Here is a 21,284-nt window from a genome sequence, read left to right on the forward strand (position 1 = left end):
ACTGGGTAATGATTAAGGAGTTCAAAGAGTCTGCATCTAACTACCTTCTGTGGAATTTTTCTGTGGATGAGTAAGAAATATGGCAGTAGAAGCTTCCTCTTGAGGCTCTGTGGCAATTATCCCATCATGCTCTTAGGGTCTTGTTAAAGTGTTACAAAAACATATTGGTCTTTGAATAGTATGCTCAACTTGTACTTAGTGCAAGATCTCCAGTGTAGGTCTTCAGCAGCTAACAAACACTGCAGCTCTCGCAATTTGTGAACACGGTCAGTGCCTTCTAAGAATCTGTGCTAATCCACTTGCTATCATACTCTTCTGCTTGCAAATTTAAAATGGACGTAATATCCTTCTAAAACTGGAGCTTTGCTTCACAAGCATCTGCTCCGGCTAACACAGCTCAATCAATCAATCAGGATGTATAAAACATGCCTAATCACCCGATAGGGTGTCCAGGTGCTTGCAGGCCCCGGAGGCTTATTAAAACAGCCAGGTCTTGAAGGCCATTTGGAATTCTGGAAGTGAGGTGATGGTCCCGAGGTGCATGGAGAGGCCGTTCCAGGTCTTTGCTGCGATGTGGTTGAAGAAGCGTCCTCCACTTCTGTTTTGGCTGCTGCGGGGAGTATGGGCAAGTGAAAGGGAAGCAGATCGTAGGCGTCTCAATGGTTGGTGAAGTTTAGGCTGTGGTTAATGTAGGAGGGTCCTTGGTTGTGTAGAACCTAGTGTGCGTGGGTCAGCAGCTTGAATTGCCATCTCTTCTGTAGTTTTGTGCTGAGCTGAGTGAGCAAGCAGCGGACGGTAGCCGACCCCTGTGAGCCTCTAGTCTTCAGCCCTTAGAGCAGAGGAGCCAAGGAGTAGTGGAGTCTGGAGCCTGGAGCCCGCTGAAGGGGTTTGGTCGGCTTGGTCATGAACCGAGGCAGCGGAGAGGTGGCCGCATTCTAGACAGAGGTAAAAGGCAGGACAGCGCGGTTGTATTTAGAGCCGACCTGAAGTGTTGTGCCCAGGTGCTCTGAGGTGGTGGCTCAACTAGGTTGGGTGCAGCCTGCAGCGCCCCGTGTGCCCTGCTCTCCCGTTCTGCATTGCATCGCGTCAATGCATTACTGCTTCGCCTTGCTGGACTTGCCTCACTTCCATCTTTTGTGCCCCCTTTGTTCTCTATGAGGCACTAAGCCGGATAAAAAATAGGAGCAAAATAAGGGCAGCTGGTCACAGCTTTGTAGCCTACATAACCTCACAGCCTCTGTAGCTTCTGTACCTCTCTGTACCCCTCTGTACCCCATTCCCAGGAGGGCGGAAGGTACAAGAACTCCAGAAGAGCGCAGAACGCAGAGGCCCCAACACCGCCAGAACAACAGCCCCCAATGCTCCACCCACTGCAGCTAGGACTACACAGCGGTAAAAACAACAGCACTGATAGTCTACCCCCACGACTCAGGATCGACCTAGGAGTCCAGCCAGACACCTAGAATCAGACTCAAACTCAAACTCAAGATCAAGGACTGGACCAATTGGGGGTAAAGTGTACAACCCATGGATTGACTGTGATTGACTGTTAGGCGGGGTCTGCAGAGAGGAATCAAAAAAGAAAGGAGGAATGAGATCCGGCAAAATCAGACAGCTTTTTCTTGAACCAAGAAATAAGTTAAAGTAAAAAAAAAAAAGGAAACTTGAACCTGAACGCGTAATGACACCGCAATCAATTAAATCTCGAGAAAAAACCTTAATACCCACAATGCCTACAAGGAAGAACCTAACAAGGCCATCATAAGCACAACTGCAACTGCAAGTGTAACCACAAGTGAAAATATAACTGTAAAACCAACGGCAAATGTTCTCACGCTGCCTGGACAGAGGCGGAGCACTCCCTTAAATCTATCTGATGAGTGCAAAACTTAAACCTGGTGGCTACTGATACTCCGATTTCAGGTGGCCTTGGCCTTGGCGACAGCACACAGTCACTGCCCTCCAAACTGCCCCCTCTGCTGCCATTGGCACCGCAGACACTGCAGTTAACACCACAGTTACCATCGTCTTTCACATCGTTAAAGGACTTAAATGACCTTATAACCATTGAAGGAATGTCTGTGAGAAAAAAATATGCACCCACTAGCCAAAGATATATACAACATTTTCTTTCCTGAAGGACCCTGGGACAGCTATTTACTCCAAGACTGGTAATATAAACGGGATGCAAACACCACTCCTATTAAGTAAAACTGACTACAGTCCTCTCCATACCAATCCAGTTGAGACATCACTGTCCATAGGGATGACTTGTCAACTTCATCTTGGGGAAACAACCGAAATGTTAATGTCAACCGGAATCAGAGGACTGGGTGATTTTATCAATTTGGCAGGGAGAGGAGCAAACAGTCAAAGCGGGGTCAAACCGGGCTCGGCCTGTTCTTGAAAAAATATCGCAAAAAACAGTTTGTTGAGCTCACTGTAAAAGTTCCCTCGAGCTGGTGAATTATATCCACTCAGCCAGTCAAGTCGAGACAAATTCAAGTCAAACTAGCACGCCTCACACAGAATGCTCAGACTCGCTAGTTAAAATTAAGGCTCAGGACAACCGTGACAGAAAAGCACTAGATCCATTTTCTCAAGTAAACAACAGCTCTCCTACCCAAATGAAGGCAAATCAAACAACTAAAGTAGACCGATCAGTCGCAACTAACATACAGGACACCCAGGATGGAAAACCACAAGATGTATTCCCTCAATTAAATAATAGCTCTCCTATTCAAATAAAACTATTCGAACCCACTGATATCTGGAAGCAATTAGCAACACATAACAGCCCAATAGCAAATATGCTCCCTAAGCGTTGCACTCTGTTACCTTATAACGACTCTCACTCAACGAGAAATGATATGACTTTTATAGCTACGCAGGAATGGGAAGAATTAGTTGCCTCCTTCAACCTGAAACCAGTTCACTCACATTCACTAATAGAAACAAACAATCTCCCAAGTTTGGAGAAAAGCAATAATACTGGAAGTCCAATCCTGGAATCAATATGGATAACAATCCTAAATACCTTGCAAAACTCAGCTGCAGCATTCCAAATTCAATCTCACAAAATGGACTTGCAGCTTACTGTTCTACAGACAATGGCTGATTCCATCTCAGGAATTGGCTGGAAGTTATCAGAACTTAATGGCCTCATAAAGAGAGGTCAGGAAGCAGCTTACGTGGTACGAGCAACACCATCGCCATGTGCCTGTGAACCCATCGTAGACAAGTTACTAACCTTACTATTCATGATAGGGGACCTAATAGCAGACCTAAAAACAACTGTTTTACAGATCCCAGCAAAGAACATTAAACTGCCTGGACCACCAATAAGCCCTGCGGACGAACCAAAAGCAGAACGGACAACAAACAGCAATTTGCTCCTGGCAAGTAGGGAGTACCAGTGCCTGCTTTTCAGGTGGGTGACACCTCTGTTTCTCGAGCAAAGATGCACCTGAGACTCTCGCACCAAACCTGAATTCTTCTAGCCCCTTCCAGAGATTTACTCGCTCCCTTCTACTGACGTCTATCACCTGGCAAATGGATAAGGCGGTTGTGGAAGTTCCACACAAACTGCTCCTTCCACACCATCTTCAGAGAGCACGGAAGCTGAATCCATGGATCACTTATCAGCAGCCTGTGCAACTACAGTTGATTTTATATTAACCAATGCCCAGAGCTCCTTTTAAACTCGGAGGAAGAAAAAAAGGAAGGGAAGAAACAGGCTTCTAATCAATGGATGATCCTGTAAAGAACTACCATCACATTTGTCCCCAACAGCAACCGCTGTGGTCCAAAAGTCGCACCCACTAATCAACTTTCACTCTTGCTTCTGCCCGAAGATTCTGAGGATCTTCCCCCGACAGCCATTGCCACATCGCCAGTTGCTCTGACCACACCATTCAGAGACATATCTCAGAAACCTCAACTCACCGACAGCAAGCGGGACTCCCTCAAGCAAAAATAACTCAAACTGCATATAACTTTGATTTAATAAGGACCATTAAAACCAAACAAACTCAAATCACAGTAATCTGCGATAACACCGGGATCACAGAGGTCAACAGGAGGACCAACAAACATCACAAAGGGTTCTACGGGCAGAAAGGCAGTGAACCACGCAAAAAAACTGCCCCTCAAGTGGCAGCCCAAACCGCTCCTCCCAGTCCAATTACTTAAGAAGTGAGGGATCCCGGATAAATCAAACTGTAGCACAACGCGGGGATAGCGTGACCACTATTCTTTTCACTACAGAATATTTGTCTCGAGTCAGAGACGACATATTGAACAGAGGAAATATATTTCAGCATTTACATTCATTCACAAGCCTAGAAAACATTGGCTCTTCTGATCTTCTCCGACTAGAGTTCCAGCCAAACAACAATTCACAATGTTCGGAAACAACTAAAGTAACCTGGAACTCCACAGAGATAGCCCAAAAAAATCATGGAAGAAGTGACATTGCTTAAGCAATGGAAGATAAAACTTGAAACTGAAAAACAACTTCCCTATTCGACTCCCTTCTTACCCTCCACCAGGACACCCTCGCGGATAAACACCAATTCAGTACTAAAAGGAGCAAGCAGCACTTCCCCAAGAGTGTACTCCCAAGATGTAAAGACTTTTTTCCCAGCACAAGATCTAAGGGACCCACGTCACCTCTTGCTGGTCATCTCACAAAACTGGAGGCAAATTCAGTGCACCATCAATACACCAGGTCACACGAATTGACAAAGGGAGAGTAACCTTGACCATGTCTTGGACAAGTCCAGACAAATTAACATATGTATCTTGAACATCAACAGTTTAGCTAGTAAAAGGGAGGATCCAAAGTGTTTGCAATATTTTAAAATCGTTTGATTTGCTACTGCTGTAGGAGACCTGGGAGGAAAAGGCCTTTGAACTCCAAAGATACAAATCCTGTTGCATCCAGGCAAAAAGATGCTCTGATTTTTATCACCGATCGGGGGGCCTAATGATTATGGCCTCCATGGTAACAATAGGAGTGATCACAACAATAGAATCTCAAATAACACCCCCAAGCGCCATGCAGGGGTTAAAGATCACACTCTGGCTAAACAGCCTACGTCAAAAAGTTACAGTAATCAACGCTTACATCCATCCCAAATGGAAACGGAAAGCAGCCTAGGAATTGATCTAAGCCACAAAAAAGATAATGGATGAGGAGGATTCCGACTAAATTATCCTGGCAGGCGACTTCAGCATGTATCTTATTAGCTCTGGTGCAAGCGATGCCCTTGACCAAGAACTTAGCGCCGCATGGGAAGTGCCAAGACAGGGCTCCCCAAATATTAAGAAACCCACAAATTGCTCCAATCACCTATAACGGCAACTAGAGAATCTCAATCTAAGAGCCTTGAGTAGGCGCTTTCCAGAGGATGGCCCACCAATCACAATGTTTCAGTCAAAGCACCATCGTCCCATTTGGATTATACATTCACATCCTTAAATATGCTTGGTACAGTAATTGCGTTTAGGATAGGGAGCAGTGAACAAAGCGTCTACTTACCGTAAGAAGTAAAAATAACAGCTAACTCACTTCTCAAGATCAAACCATTCATAGGCATCAACATCGAAGTGGCCACAAATCGTAAGCGACTTCGATGCAATCCCAGCAACATCAGCACCATATGTCTTAAGGCCAAAACAGTACATGTTCAAGCGGCAAGTCTTATGACAAAATTAGTAGAAGCATGGCAAAACTTTATCCTAGCTGTTGACGAGAAACTATTGAAAGGACCATTAAATATTGTGAACCATCAAAAGGGAGCATCAACCAAATTACAATTCACCCCAGAAATGAAAACGCAAAAGCAGATCATAAACCAAACATTTAGACAGATGCGGAAAGATCCGATAAGTCATGAGCCACAAAATGTTCTACAGGAAGCAAAACAACTGCTAAAAAGGAAGAAACGGGAAAAAAAGAAACAAAAAAATTATGAATTATGGGCCAAGCTCCTCCATGAAGTTAAACCATAAAACAGCTCAAGGTTTAGGCTAATTATTAAAAGAATAAAGAACCCAGACCATCTTGGCCTAAATTCTAATATAATGGAGGAAGCATGGACATGATATCTTTTCAAGCATTTTAACAGCACATCCGCTGAAAATGGGGAGAGCCTTGAAGAAGAAGGGATAAAAGGGCCCAGTAAAGAAATCTGCAGAGAAAAAAAAGCAACGGCCCCACAATGGCAACTATTCAAGAACTAGACCCAAGAAAAACCATGTCACCTCCTTGTGCGGGTAAAATAATACCAGACTTAAGTTCTTCTCCCCCTGCCGAGATTGAATATTCCGCCTCCACATCAGTGGATATTAAGAGGCAAATAGCTTGGGGTAGATCAACAGGTGCCCCTGGTCCAAATGGCATCCCACCAATGCTATATAAATCAGACGCTGAATTTTGGAGTGTAGCGCTAACTCTGGTTTTTAAAAATGTAAAGAACAGCTTGATACTACCGGAGTCCTGGTTTGGATCAGTAATAGGCCCAATCTTCAAACAGGGCAACAGGAAACTCCCAAATCACTGCTGGCTTATTGCCCTTATAGACGTGGAGGCCAAGTATTTTGCAGGAACTGTACTGGAGGAGTTAACATCATGGGCATCCGAAGATTCCATCATCCCAATTAATCAAACACGCTTTCGCCGGGGTCAAGGGACCACATCAAACATCATGGCATTGACCCTGCTGATGGATGCAGCAAAAGAGACCAAAACTTCCCTCTCCCTTTGTTTCCCTTACATATGGGAGTGAACCCCTTCAAGGCAAGGATGCAGCATTATTGGATATAGTGATATCCAATTCATATAGGGCAATCTTCAATCTGCCAAGATACGTTTCTCCAGCACAAAAACTGTTAGAATTTGGCCTTTTAAAACAAATACTGAAAAGACGGAGATCGTATGTTACTAGATGGCACAAGATTCGCAGTGCAGAGGTTGGTTTTTGAAACGCACATCTATGGGAAAAGTTGCTCCAACACCGAAAATCCTCAGCCAGAGATTATTTATTTGACTCACTCCAAGCTTTGACACTGTTAGACCTCTGGGGCACCCCTACTGATCTCTTGTCTTTTAAAAATGTTGCAAAAAAATCAGCACAAATCATTTCCTCCATTAATTATAAGGAGGCTTTATCCAAAATAGCGCATGGCTGGTTCACACTCAGCGATTAGGGAACACTGAAAGCTCAAGCGGATCTTAACACTGGAATGAACTTAGAGACAAAAGAAACGTTTTTAAAGTTATGCATTGGGGTAATTCCAGCTGCACCTCTCTTGCCGCCTTGGGAAAGAAAAAATTGCCTGCAGCAGTGTCGCTTGTGCAAAGCTGGCAAAGAAGATATCATTCATGTTATTTGCATCTGCCCTAAATTAAAGGACCTGAGATACAATTTAGTACGTCCATCTTTTAAACTACATGGTGTATGAACATGCAGGCAGTCAGTCAAACTGTGTTTCATCCCAACCAAAACGAAATTAAACTGTCGGGTCACAAAGTTTTTCAAACTAGCACCAAAAAGACAAAAGAGCACGCTGAACTCGGAACAATAAAAGCCAGCCCAAACAGTTCGGTGATGGCGGCCTGAAGCATCTGAACTTTTTAATTATAATGATGACTATAAACTGCCATTAAGTACATTTTTTACATTTAAGAAGTCGCACAAAATGAATTTTCAGCAATTTTTACCATTGATCTTATTTTTTTGTAAAGGTTTTAATTAATCATGTACAAATAAAAAAAATTACCTAACCAGTAGAAGCCAGTAGTTTCCTGAGGTGTGGTGTGATGTGGGTTTGCCGTGGAAGGCCAAAAATGAGTCTGGCTGTGGGATTCTGTATTGTCTGAAGTCTCTGTAAAAGATGTGCAGCAATTCCTTCTTAGAGGGCATTGCCCTAGTCCAGTCGGCTGGTGATGAGGGCTTGTGTCATGCTGCATCTCATGTGTAAGGGTAGCCACTTGAAGATGTTATGTAGCATGCACAGAGTGAGGAAGAAGCTAGAGGAGACGGTGTTGATCTGTTATTTCATGGTGAGCTTGCTGTCAGTGACGATTCCGAAGTTTCTGCATAGTTGGAGGGACTGGGTGAGGATCCAAGGTCAGCTGGCATGGTCCAAGCATTATCGGCTTCTGGTTGTGCCACAAGCGAGGTGGAATCAAGTAATTTTCTAAAAGACATCCAACACCATGTTTCTATCTTAATCCTACATCAACCACTGCCAACTTTAATTGACTTCTCCTATACCATTCTCAATGGCCACAGGCCTCTGTGATTGGCATGAGGAAGAATCACCTCAGGTTTGTGATATGCTCTGACCCATAATCATGTAAGCACTTGTGTTGCTTAGGGTAGGAGCCTTCCAGTTATTGATGCCCATCTCAATACAAAACGCATAAGATTTTGAAGGATGAGGTTCATGACATCTTGGTCTCTTTCCTAAATGCCAAATCTACTAGAATCAGCCCTGGTGGGCACTCTTGGGTCCACTACCTCAATGTCAACACACTACATATCATAGGACAGCTGGCACAGACTAGTTTACTGTGCAGCCTCTCGTAAAAGGATCCTACATGTGTATAACAAATCGCCACTTTGAGACTGCAGGAAACTTGCTTACCTCCTGTCTTTTTGCTCCAGACTGGCAGCCCCTTCCCTTTCTGTTGTATCACTTCATGGACCCTTGGGAGTACCACTGGTTCTTACACTCTAGTTTGGAACCAGTCTGGGGAGATATCCTCTCCAACTCTTGCTTGGAACTGCGCTGCTCTAGTCGTTTGTTTATTCTCTTCGATAACACCATGTCAGTCAAAACTGCAATGTTTTATGGATTCTTTTCTGTTGGATGTGACAGGTATTGCCTAAGTCAGGCAGATGCTTCCTGCTTGAGTCTCTCTGTAACCAATAATTGCTTAAGAGACTGAAAATCCTGTGCCTCTATCACTCTAATCCACTATTTCTAAAGCGCAACAGGGCCCCCTTTGTGCATGCACCACAGTACCTGCTCGGCATGGACTGTAGCAGTCGATGCAGTTCCAGGTACTGCCTTTGATGTTCTCATTGTGGTGTCTATTTCATAAACACCATCCTGGGAATGCCTAAGAACTGCCTGCCAGACCAGGAGAACACTCCTGATCTGGCAGGCAGTGCCTAAACGGGTTGACCTGCACCGTCAAACTCATAATAAGGCCCCAAGCAACTTCAACTGCTCCCAGAAAGGCGAAGTTTCTTGACTTTTCAGGTGCAACAATAAATAGCGCAATACAACCACATAAAAGTTGAACATTTTGATGGCAGACTTTCCTTGATCTCAGAATGGAAACTCACTCTGAATCAGCTCCAGGACATTCAGAAAGATTTACACCTGAATCACTGAAACGGTGCTGTGGCTCCAATGAATAATTCATTTCTGCTGAGATTTGTCAAATAATATTTATGAATATTCAAAACAGGGACGACCATGAATATGTATATTACACAAAGAGATTTAAATGGAATAGCATGAAATTTCCGGCTTTGATACATTACCTCTGTGACGGGATAATCCATCCTGCTCTCGCTTGCTTCTTTCTTACGATTTGTTACCAAATGATTACTTTGTCTCTGAGAAGGCAGGGTTCGGAGGCTTCCCTTTTCTAGTTCTGTTATGCAAACTATGAATAATTTTACAGGTTGATTAAAACTATTATTTACAGCAGTCACTGTAGGAAAAACGTATGACTGAAAACATTTATCAAAAACACTACTCTATCTTTTACTTTGTCTTTTCTTTTTGTCATGATGTTTACTACAGCTCTCATCATTCTCTTGTACACACCTTATTCTTTTAATAAGCAGCATTAATTATTGACCAGAGAAACTTTAATGTAATTTTGCAGTGAAGTCTTTGATTTACAGCAGATTTTTAAAATCTGAGGTGCATTGGCGAATTGACTCGTTGCCTGTATTTTTATTAGACCTATGGATAATTGCATAATTTTTTCAGGGAATTTTCCAAAATTGCCGTTAGTTACACGTAATGCACCAGTTGTGTCTCATGTCCGAAAATAGATGTGAGGACACACTTTTTGCTAAAACAATCTTGTGAGATCACTGATGATGCCACATGCATGAGTGGCCATTTTGGACTAGGGTGAGGCACTCCTCTCTACTACTCTCCTACCTGCTTTCAATCAATCAATCAATCAATCAATCAGGAGATTTGCAGAGCACTACTCCTCACCCTTGAGGGTATCCAGGCTCTGTATCCAGGTTGCTTTCTCAACTTTTTTCCACCCAGGACCGGCATTAGCGCTGGTGGCGCCCTGTGCAACAATGTTTGTTGGAACCCCCCAAGGGCACCTCCCACAGACTCCCACACTACTACCCTTTAACAGCACCCCTCAAGTCTCCATAACCACTCTCTCTCAGATGTATTTAATAGCGCCACCTATACCAGTGTATCGTGTCAGAGCACTTTAAATCACAAACACTACACAGACAAAACATTATAGGCGTGTAAATCAGTGTATAGGAAATGTTACATTATACAGAGGACTACAAGGTGTAGGAGTTGCATGTCATCCATACTGGTAGACAGTATAGTTTAAGAGTGCTTGGTCTGGAGAAGCACAGACTCATATGGTTGGGGGTTACATTTAATAATAAGGATTTTTTTAACCAAAATGTACACTTTATGAGACAGTTGAATGATGAAAGACTGAGGAAAACGTCATAATGTTCTAATCTATACCTTGCAGTTTGAATGCAGCTCTTTGATTACAGTTTTTAGCTCAGTGTTCCATTTTATGATTTTAACATCTACACTGCTAGTAACAAAAGGATCTCTCTGACAAAAGCACTGACCTAGTTAAACTATATGCACTTTGTGATCTGCATGGTACACATTCTTTGCAGCAGGCACATTAACCCTCTGTGCTTCCATAAAATGAGCTAAAACTTCCACTTGACACAACTCTTTCTCTCTCCAGGAAGAATATTAATCACTGTTATCTTGACATTTTTTTTGTATGAAAATTGTGCAGGCCAGCATTGCTGCAGCAGGTGCTTTTAAGACCATAAAATACTTCCAAACAGGTGCCCCCTTGAAGAGTCAGAACGGTTCGGGGGCATCAGTCGCACCGCCATAGAGCCGGATCTGTTTCCACCCATCCCATTAAAGCGTTACAATTTTCATTGTGATCTATTTTGTTACCTTATTTTTACTTTCTGACCAGTTCCCCGGCTGTTATGCATTTAAAAATAATGTTTTACTCTTTGTCCACAAGTTAATTCACGCTCTCACAGCAAGTAAAGGAGGTGACTCCAGGCCTTCTTGACGCCACATGGGCAATATGACATGCAATTGTTTTCCACAGAGGCCTTTTTTTCCATTACTGCGGCATCCAGCTCTCATGCTAGCTGCCGGTATAAGGCCCCACAAGGGCTACAGCCAGCAGAGTGCCAACTCCACTGGATGGTGTCTGGTGCTGTGTGAGCCAGAGAACTGGCTTCACATGCTCCCTGCGGCAGGTCCGGTACCACTGAACAGAGATCCTGGCATGGGAGCATGACCTGCTGGACTTGCTCGACATTGAGAAGGTGGTGATAGTTAAGTGATATTACAACTATTTAATTTTACTTTTAGTACTTCCTCAAGGAGTTATTACATGACAGGTGAGTATATTTCAGTTTAATATATAATATTTCTGTCCTTAAATGTTAGCACCTACTTGCATACATTCATTGATAAAACCATAGTTACAAACTGAGTTGTGGTACTGTCTTAAACCGCTGAAATTCACCAGTTGTGGTTTGGATAGCAAAGCAAGCCATTGTATCAACAGCCTTGTTTACCCTTGTTGGATTGTCTTTTTTTACTGTGCACTGGTTGATTTGAGCTTGATGGGCGACATTAAATATAGTGTGCATTGTGTGTGCTGTGAATTAAAATTTGCAAATTTCATTGGTTTTATGCATTTCAGCTAGCACTATGACCAAGGCCATTAGAATTATGCAGCAGGAGTAGGCCACATTATGCAGTAGGGTTGACTAAAGTATGCAGCAAGAAAAGGCAAATTATTCGGCCTAATGCTACACATTTTGTGATAGTACTACATCATTATTTTGTCATTTATACACTAGTTATCACTGTGAGGGCATTGGCAGCACCTCATTAATACCAGCTTAACCTCCAAATATTACAAAGGGCTTTCCACTGTGTGGCAACACGTGTCGGTGCATTTTAATAACTTTTGAACCGCTTGAGCTAGAAACAAAAGTTTTTGTTAAAATCTGCAGATTATGCAACAGATTATGCAAATGTAGCAAGTCTATAAATATCAATAAAAGGCCACAGCCGCACAATTGCATAATTTCAGTGGCCATCACTATAACTCAATTTTCAACTGTGTCTTATTCACTGAATTTCAATGGTCTTTAAAAAAATCCTTTTTTTCAACCTCCATTCTTCATGGACTTTGGTCATGCATCGCAAGCGTTGACCCTGAGCCTGGCCTGTGACCCATACCTGCACCTGACCGCTTTGGGTACCCAGCCCATGCAGTGCACCCCTGTTGGACCCGGCCTCGTGGCGTGGTCCTACCCCTCCCGCATGGCGGGCCCAGGACGACATCGGCCCTCCACCCAGCATCGGGCAGCCCTTTGGCCCGACACTGCACGCCCCAACATTGCTGGTCCGGCCACCATCCCAGACCTGGCTCCAGCGTGGGCCCCTCACGACCTAAGCACGAGGCCGTGCCCGACTCCATCTTGGGCCCACCACGTCACGACCACGTGGCCTCGGCCCCGGCCCAGGCCTCAGCACAGCCCAGACATCGAGGCACCAAGATCCACCCAGGTGGTCGAGTGGCCACTCGACAGATCCCGGAGAAAAGGGTGTTTCGATGGCCCTCCAGCCGTCCCCGGACGCCTGGTTTCGATTGCCCCTCCGGCCTCCCTGGGCGCTGGCTCCACCCCCCTGCTGGGTGTCTGGACACCATCATCCCGGCCCCTCTGACCCCCAGGCGCGAGGGTCCGGACATCAAAGGACTCCAGTCCTATATCTGGGCCAGCCCTGGATTAGGACGTCAGTTGTATCCTGGACTGGAAAGCCCTGCTGACGCTGTCACGGCCGACCCCAGAAGAACTCATTTTTCCTGGAACCTCACGAGGACTTAGGAGCCTGCTGGCGCTGCCGCGGCCCACCTTTGCCGAAACATCTTGAGAGCCTGCTGGCGCTGCCGCGGCCCACCTTTGCCGAACCATCTTGGGAGCCTGCTGGCGCTGCCGCGGCACACCTTTGCCAAAACATCTTGAGAGCCTGCTGGCGCTGCCGCGGCCCACCTTTGCCGAACCATCTTGGGAGCCTGCTGGCGCTGCCGCGGCCCACCTTTGCCGAACCCTCTTGAGAGCCTGCTGGCGCTGCCGCGGCCCACCTTTGCCGAACCATCTTGGGAGCCTGCTGGCGCTGCCGCGGCCCACCTTTGCCAAACCATCTTGAGAGCCTGCTGGCGCTGCCGCGGCCCACCTTTGCCGAACCACCTTGGGAGCCTGCTGGCGCTGCCGCGGTCCACCTTTGCCGAACCATCTTGAGAGCCTGCTGGCACTGCCGCGGCTCAACCTCTCGGAACCCCCGGCTCGAGGATTGAGAGCTGTGCGCAAGGTATCCCTTCCTCCACCCCAACCGAGACTGTCCCGCTACCCTGATCCCCTCTTGCGAGACTTTACAGACCCCTCGGTCTGCTTGTAGATATCGCTGAGAACCAGCAACCTTTATTTCCTGATAAAGCTTACGAACTCGACCTCTGGTATGGTGTCCATTTGTAGTGTGTGGTTACTCTGCTGTGCGATCCTAGGAGAGGGCCCTCACCCAGGAGGCCTCTCAGTAACGCTCGGCTACCTCTTAACGGAGAGGTGGACCTGGGGTGGTCAGTCAGACATCTTCTGCCTCCCCCGGGGTCGCCTTTCTAACATTGGTGGCAGGCGACGGGATCCGAGCCGACGCAGATCGTACGAGAGAGTAATTCACTCACTACCGAGAAAAACACACCGCGACCATGACTACTCAGGAAACCAGACCGACAACGGAATTCCAGAAAGGAAAGATGGAAGATTACAGCCACAAGGAATTAAAACAATTTTGCAAGGACCTAGGCATCGCTACCACGGGCCTCAACACCAAAGAGGACTTTAAATCAGCCCTGCAAGCCTGGGCGGACGCCGATAACGCGCCGCCCCAGAATGAAGATAACCCGGGCCCGAATGGACGCCCGGAGACCGACGCGAACACAGCGGGGGAAAGACCCACAGACCTAGACACGGGCCTCCCCCACGGAGACGCCCGAGAACGAGAGAGGAACCGGCTCCACGAGTTGGAGCTCGCCCGACTCCGACAAGAAGGAGAGATACAGCTGGCAGAAAGGAAATTAGCCCTCGAGCAACTACGGCTGGAAGGAGACCTAGAGGAAAGGAGAAGACAACGAGACCTCGAAGAAACGAAACTCGTACTCGAGCATGAGCGCGGCCTTAAAGAACTGGAAATCAAGGCCAAGACAACAGAAACCGGCACCGCCGGGGGTAAGACCTCACCCCCGCCGGAGGACACGAAGGTGCACATACCCAAGGAGGTCGTCAAAGAATACTATAAGAACGACGACATCCAACAGTGGTTCAAAGCCTACGAGGTCGCCATGACCGCCCATCGAGTACCCCTCAAAGACTGGGGCGCCGGCTTATGGGGGAAGTTCATCAACGAGGGGAGAGACGCCCTGCTAGAGCTCCCCGATGCCGAGATGACCTCGTACGAACACAACAAGACCGCCCTCCTCACTCGCTACGGACTCACCCCCGAAATGTACCGGCAGCGATTTCGAGACTGTAAAAAAATCCCCGGTACCACTTGGGTGGAGTACGTGAACTTTTACAGCAGAGCCTTCGAAGGGTGGATCAGAGGCTGCCAGGTCACCACCTACAAGCAGTTGGTCGACCTCATCCTATGGGAGCATCTTTCCAATAATTGCTTCGTCGAACTCCGGCAGCACCTCCTTGACAGCAAATTGACAGAGCCACGAAAACTCGCTGTCGAGGCGGATAGATGGGTGAGCAACCGAGTTCCCCGGAGCCCGATGGGAGACTACGGCCGGGGATCCCCGGGGAACCACCGACCCCGAGGCGGCGGAGGAGGCCAGAGCAGGGGCCGAGACACCCCCGCGGGGTCATCCCCTACCTCCCAGTCGCCATCCCTGGGTTGGAGGGGAGGCCCCCCAGCCAGGCCCGGGCCCCGCCCGAATGTTACGTGCCACAGATGCCAGCGACAGGGCCATTATGCGAACGACCCTCTCTGCCCGATGAACCAGCGACCCGGCACCACCGGTCCCCCGAGCCGCCAGATCGCGGCCGCCGCCCTGAGTGCAGAGGGAGGCGAAGAAGAGGGCGACGACACCGAGCAGGCCGAGTGGGAGCCCGCAGCCATGATCTTAGCATGCCTGGGTGATCGAGACATGATCCCCCGAGACCCGATCCCAGGTAACACCCAGAAATACCGCCAATGGGTCACCATCAATGGACGTCGGGCCGAAGCCCTCCGGGATACTGGAGCCAGCGTGACGGCGGTCCGCTGCCACTTGGTAACACCAGAACAAATTCTCCCCAACGTCTTGTGCCCAGTGTGGTCGGCTGACAACTCTGAAAGTTTGTGCCAGATGGCCCGCATCCCCTTCGAGTGGGGAGGGGTGTCGGGCATGCTGAAGGTGACTGTCCGAGACGATGCCCCCGTGGACTGCCTCCTCGGGAACGACCTGGAAAGTTCCCTCTGGGCCGGCATAGAGCGGAAAGAGCATCTGGGGATGCTAGGCCTTCCCGAGTGGGTTTGTGCAACCACCCGCTCCATGTCCGCCCGGGCCTCCCCCCCAACAGAGGAAGCCCCGATCGAGGAGCCGGAGTGGCCCGCACCTCCACCGCCCGCCGTCCCTGAGGATACCGACTCTGAACCCGGCCCCCCGGGGCCCAGCCATGAGGAAATCACCGAGCTCGGCCACCTGCCGGAACTAGCTCAGTGGCGCCAAGAAGGTGGCCCCACCCGCGAACAATTCCGACAAGAACAGAGCACCTGTCCCTCCCTCGAGGGAATTCGACGACAAGGCGCCACTCAAGCCGCTGGAGACCCTGCGGGGACCCACTGGGTCTATTGGGACAACGACCTTCTCTACAGTGAGCAGAAGATTGCCGAACTAGGGGCCAGCCGGGTGCTGGTCGTTCCCCTCCGATTTCGAGACTTCCTCTTGAACTTAGCACATGATGTGCCCCTCGCCGGGCACCTGGGTCAGGACAAAACTTACAGCCGCCTGGTGACTCATTTCTACTGGCCGAAAATGCGCAACGATGTGCACAATCACTGCAGATCCTGCCCGACCTGTCAAGCCAGCGGGAAGAGCGGGGGGAAAGTCAAAGCCCCGCTCCAGCCATTTCCCGTGGTCACCACCCCCTTCGAGCGAGTGGGGATAGACATCGTGGGGCCCCTGGACCCCCGCACCCTTCAAGGGCACCGCTTCATCCTCGTGCTGGTGGACCATGCCACCCGATATCCGGAAGCCACCCCCCTCCGAACCATCACGGCCCCAGTAGTAGGCCGGGCCCTAATGGGGATCTTCTCCAGAGTCGGCTTCCCCCGCGAAGTCGTGAGTGATCGGGGCACAAACTTTATTTCCAAGTATATGCGATCCCTGTGGCAACAGTGCGGGGTCACATATAAGTTCACCACCCCGTATCACCCCCAAGGAAATGGACTTGTGGAGCGGTTTAACCGAACACTGAAGGGAATGATCAAGGGCCTCGAGGAGCCACTACGACGCAAATGGGATGTTCTGCTGCCTTGCCTCCTGTTTGCGTACCGCGAAGTACCACAGAAGTCCCTGGGGTTCAGTCCCTTCGAACTATTGTATGGGCACCCGGTCCGGGGCCCCCTCAGCCTGGTCAAAGAAGGCTGGGAGACGTCCAAGACAAGTGGACGGGGCCCTTCAAAGTGGTGGAGCGCAAGAGCCCCGTCACCTATCTGGTGGACATGGAGTCCCCCCGGAACCCCGTCCGGGTTCTACACGCTAACCGGCTCAAGCCGCACTTTGCCCGCACTGAACTAAGCCTGCTGTTAGCGACCGATGAAGGAGCTGAAGACGACTCCGAACCGCTGCCAGATCTCATGAGCACCACTGAGAAGGACGGCTCCATCGAAGGGGTCATGCTCTCCTCCACCCTGACCGCGGAGCAGCACCATGACTGCCGGCAGCTGCTGGGGCAGTTTGCAGATCTGTTTTCCCTCACCCCTGGAGTCACCCGGGGTTGTGTCCACGATGTAGACACCGGAGACAGCCCGCCTGTAAGACACCAAGCTTTCCGAGTGCCCGATCGAGTTCGGGCCTGCATCCAGTCCGAGGTGGCCAAGATGCTAGCGCTGGGGGTAGTCGAACCCTCCGGCAGTCCGTGGGCCAGCCCAGTTGTCCTGGTCCCTAAAGCCGCCGCCCCCGGCACGCCCCCGGAGCTCCGGTTCTGTGTTGACTACCGGGGGCTGAATGCCGTCACCAGGACCGACGCCCATCCCATCCCCCGGGCGGATGAACTGATCGATCGCCTGGGGGCGGCGAAGTATCTCAGCACCTTCGATCTCGCGGCCGGGTATTGGCAGATCGGCCTCACCCCTGGAGCGCAAGAGCGATCAGCCTTCTCGACCCCTGATGGCCACTACCATTTCAAGGTGATGCCCTTCGGCAGGAAAAACGCCCCGGCCACCTTCCATAGACTCGTGAAAAGAGTGCTGGCCGGGCTAGAAGAGTTCAGCGCCGCCTACCTAGACGACATTGCAGTGTACAGCCTCCGCTGGGATGCACACCTGACCCACCTCCGGGAGGTCCTGTCGGCCCTCCGACGGGCCGGACTAACAATAAAGGCCAGCAAGTGCCAGATCGGCCAAGGGTCCGTGACGTATCTAGGACACCAGGTGGGAAGCGGCCGGGTGGCTCCCCTCCAGCCAAAGATTGACGCCATCCGGGCCTGGGAGCCCCCAAACACCCAAACAGCCGTCCGAGCCTTCCTGGGGCTCACAGGATACTATCGGCGCTTCATCAAAGACTATGGAAGCATTGTGGGGCCCCTCACGGAACTGACCTCCAAGAAGCTACCCCAGAAGGTGTGCTGGACCCCAGAGTGCCAAGCAGCCTTCGAGACTCTAAAGACTGCCATGTGCACCGCCCCTGTGCTCCATGCCCCCGACTACAGCCGAGAGTTTGTGGTCCAAACCGACGCCTCGGAGCACGGCATTGGGGCGGTCCTCTCACAAGTAAACCCTGAGGGAATCGACCTTCCCGTTGCCTTCATCAGCCGGCGGCTGCTAGCCAGAGAACAGCGCTGGAGCACCATCGAGAGGGAAGCCTTCGCCGTCGTGTGGGCCTAAAGAAGCTCCTGCCCTACCTCTTCGGCACCCACTTCCGGGTCCAGACCGACCACCGGCCCCTGCGGTGGTTGATGCAGATGCGGGGCGAGAACCCGAAACTGTTGCGATGGTCCATCTCCCTGCAAGGGATGGACTTCACTGTGGAGCATCGCCCCGGCAACGACCACGCCAATGCTGACGGCCTCTCCAGATTCTTCTGCCTCGGCGAGGAGAATCCCCAAGAAGATGGGTGACTCTCCCCTGCCTTCAGCTGGGGGGGACGCGTGTTGGACCCGGCCTCATGGCGTGGTCCTACCCCTCCCGCATGGCGGGCCCAGGACGACATCGGCCCTCCACCCAGCATCGGGCAGCCCTTTGGCCCGACACTGCACGCCCCAACATTGCTGGTCCGGCCACCATCCCGGACCCCCACTACCGACCTGGCTCCAGCGTGGGCCCCTCACGACCTAAGCACGAGGCCGCGCCCGACTCCATCTTGGGCCCACCACGTCACGACCACGTGGCCTCGGCCCCGGCCCAGGCCTCAGTACAGCCCAGACATCGAGGCACCAAGATCCACCCAGGTGGTCGAGTGGCCACTCGACAGATCCCGGAGAAAAGGGTGTTTCGATGGCCCTCCAGCCGTCCCCGGACGCCTGGTTTCGATCGCCCCTCCGGCCTCCCTGGGCGCTGGCTCCACCCCCCTGCTGGGTGTCTGGACACCATCATCCCGGCCCCTCTGACCCCCAGGCGCGAGGGTCCGGACATCAAAGGACTCCAGTCCTATATCTGGGCCAGCCCTGGATTAGGACGTCAGTTGTATCCTGGACTGGAAAGCCCTGCTGACGCTGTCACGGCCGACCCCAGAAGAACTCATTTTTCCTGGAACCTCACGAGGACTTGGGAGCCTGCTGGCGCTGCCGCGGCCCACCTTTGCCGAAACATCTTGAGAGCCTGCTGGCGCTGCCGCGGCCCACCTTTGCCGAACCATCTTGGGAGCCTGCTGGCGCTGCCGCGGCCCACCTTTGCCGAAACATCTTGAGAGCCTGCTGGCGCTGCCGCGGCCCACCTTTGCCGAACCATCTTGGGAGCCTGCGGCGCTGCCGCGGCCCACCTTTGCCGAACCCTCTTGAGAGCCTGCTGGCGCTGCCGCAGCCCACCTTTGCCGAACCATCTTGGGAGTCTGCTGGCGCTGCCGCGGCCCACCTTTGCCGAACCATCTTGAGAGCCTGCTGGCGCTGCCGCGGCCCACCTTTGCCGAACCACCTTGGGAGCCTGCTGGCGCTGCCGCGGCCCACCTTTGCCGAACCATCTTGAGAGCCTGCTGGCGCTGCCGCGGCTCAACCTCTCGGAACCCCCGGCTCGAGGATTGAGAGCTGTGCGCAAGGTATCCCTTCCTCCACCCCAACCGAGACTGTCCCGCTACCCTGATCCCCTCTAGCGAGACTTTACAGACCCCTCGGTCTGCTTGTACATATCGCTGAGAACCAGCAACCTTTATTTCCTGATAAAGCTTACGAACTCGACCTCTGGTGTGGTGTCCATTTGTAGTGTGTGGTTACTCTGCTGTGCGATCCTAGGAGAGGGCCCTCACCCAGGAGGCCTCTCAGTAACGCTCGGCTACTTCTTAACGGAGAGGTGGACCTAGGGGTGGTCAGTCAGACATCTTCTGCCTCCCGCGGGGTTGCCTTTCTAACAACCCCCCTTCTCTACGCATAGTATTTGGCTCCCCTTTGTCATTTTTCCTCTACTTCTCACTTTCTCTATAGCTCTCTGCCTCACACCGCTTCTGTTTGTTTTTTAATCATTGTGCAAATCGCACACCACATTTGGGGCCCTACGGAGGTGGAGGGAACGTCCGCAGTGGCTGCGGATTTCCCTCCATGCAGATTAGGATGTGACCGCCACCCTGGCGGTCACATACCCTATGTTTAACTTTGCGGCGGGTGCTGCTTGAAGCAGCGCCCGTCGCAAGGTTAAAAGTGCATGCTTTGCATATGCATGCACAAAGCGGCAGGTACCGCGCGGTGCCTGCCGCTTTGTGCATGCATATGTAGGGGGGTACCATAGGTACCCCCCATGTGCACCCCCCACCCCCCAACACCCTTGGGGCTCGCAACGAGCCCCCAAAAACGAAAGACCACATGCTTTTCCACGGCAGAAAAGCCGCCGTGGAAAAGCATGTCTTCTGCCCCATCCTAATATGGCGGGCGGTGTCTGATAGACACCGCCACCATATCAGAGCTTTTCTGCCGCGGTCGGAATGCGACCGCGGCGGACAAGCGGCAGATGGTCTTCCTGACCCACCAGCCATCCTAATCTGGCGGTGGGTCTTTGGAGCCTCCGCAGCGGTGAATCCGCATCCTCCGGGCCGGCGGTGGCTTCCGCCGGCCCGGAGGATGCGGATTCACCACGATCCTAATCGGACCCTATGTTCCCAATTTGTCATAAAAAATCCAGGCAAATCCAGTACTTAACATAACTGATGTTGATAACGCAAACATATATTAAATAGCGAATGGGTTCCCCCAACACTGACCTAAGTCAGACAATTATTATTGCATTTCCCCTTTTCTTGGGAAGTTTTTATTTTCCCTGTTGCAAAAGTCATTATTTATGATTGAGTCACAAATTTCAACATGGTGAGAACATTTTTACAGAAGCTTTCACCAGCCAATCACATTTATCTATACATTCAATTGTGATTGATACGAGTCATGAATCATAGAAACAAGACTTGAAACAGCAAAGTTATTCAAAAGTGTTAACCCTTTTAAGCCAATCAGGCATTTTTAAAATGCTATATCTCAAAAACAACTATAGAGATTTTCAGAAACCAGCAATAGCCT

Source organism: Lissotriton helveticus, chromosome 3_1, assembly GCF_964261635.1.
Source record: "Lissotriton helveticus chromosome 3_1, aLisHel1.1, whole genome shotgun sequence".
Taxonomy (NCBI): domain Eukaryota; kingdom Metazoa; phylum Chordata; class Amphibia; order Caudata; family Salamandridae; genus Lissotriton; species Lissotriton helveticus.